Here is a 1,675-nt window from a genome sequence, read left to right on the forward strand (position 1 = left end):
ATTTTTCTTTTTAAGTTATCTTTTATGATACCGGGGAGTACTGTTCTGTAGCTAACATACTTTATTGCTGGCCTCTACTTTCAGTGGTTGGCAGAATAGGGACAGTAATCATACAGTTTATATTTGGAAATGGTTGAAACAATGCAAAATATTTCATTTTCATTAAAAATAATGACTCATTTCATGATGTTAATAAAGAACTAAACCATTTCATCAAAATGCATAATGAATATGCCTAATTTTTATTTTTTAAAGATTAAAATGAACAAAAAATGGCATGATGGGAGCCTCAATGATAGCTTATCACAGATGCCAACATGATCATTTTAAAACAGGTAAACACCAAAACTTATAAATAAAATTAAGATATCTTAAGACATATTTAAAAATATACAAATTCTCTACAATAGTGTGTATAAATATAATACTTTGTCATTGTTACTTTCTAGGGGTTATATTTTCATAAGCAAATTTTTAAAATTTTTCTACTTATAGGTCTAGACAATGATTAAAGCAGTCACCAATTTCCACACTACAAACAGAGATTTGTTTTGTAAATATGTAATGTTGCAACTTGGTATTTTCATTACTATACACAGCCCTTCTTCCTATCTCCTAAACTTTATCTGATAGACAGTTTTCTATTGATGAGACGTTTCCTCTCTGCTATAAACATCTATCACAGAACTCTTAACTGAATTGAAGTGGGAGAAATTGATGCTGATTTCTATAAGTTATATGTCATATACTTCCTTAATCATATTTTAAGATATAACTATAACTTTATATTAGTTTAGTTTGAGTCTTCTATGTCAGTATATTACATATATTATGATAGATGTGTGCTACATTGCTTTCAGATACTTTCATGCCCTTTGTTTTTGTTTGTGTCTTTTTTTTTTTTTTTTGGAGACGGAGTCTCACTCTGTCGCCCAGGCTGGAGTGCAGTGGCCGGATCTCAGCTCACTGCAAGCTCCGCCTCCCGGGTTCACGCCATTCTCCTGCCTCAGCCTCCCGAGTAGCTGGGACTACAGGCGCCCGCCGCCTCGCCCGGCTAGTTTTTTGTATTTTTTAGTAGAGACGGGGTTTCACCGGGTTAGCCAGGATGGTCTCGATCTCCTGACCTCGTGATCCGCCCGTCTCGGCCTCCCAAAGTGCTGGGATTACAGGCTTGAGCCACTGCGCCCGGCCTTGTTTGTGTCTTAAAGCATGTACTCCCCAGTTACTTGAGGATTTTAACAGAATTTAAAGATTTAGCAAAAAAAGCTGCCAATTCAAATTACTCTTTCCTTCTCTCACATACATGTATGTATTTATATGTATATTAGTGTGTACTTTATTTGTTCTTACTCTTCTAAAAATGCACACATAAAGTTGAACATAATCAATGCACAGCATTGGAATTTGTGAAACTTGAATTTTGGGCACACCTTGGTCCTTAAAACTATAGTACTATGACGTCCCTTGAGTCATTGTCTCTCAATATCCTTGACTTAATGCTAAATGAATATAATAACTGAATTGAACTTAGGAGAATATCATCCAGAATAATTACCTAATGATTCAAAACATATTGAAAAGTGCAAAGCACTTTAGAATTCTAAGAGTGACTAATGAAAAGACTTCATCAAGACATATTATTTTCTCATGGTCACCAGAAAGGACACACCCAACC

This window comes from Mandrillus leucophaeus, unplaced genomic scaffold (assembly GCF_000951045.1).
Source record: "Mandrillus leucophaeus isolate KB7577 unplaced genomic scaffold, Mleu.le_1.0 Scaffold181, whole genome shotgun sequence".
In the NCBI taxonomy this organism is placed as follows: domain Eukaryota; kingdom Metazoa; phylum Chordata; class Mammalia; order Primates; family Cercopithecidae; genus Mandrillus; species Mandrillus leucophaeus.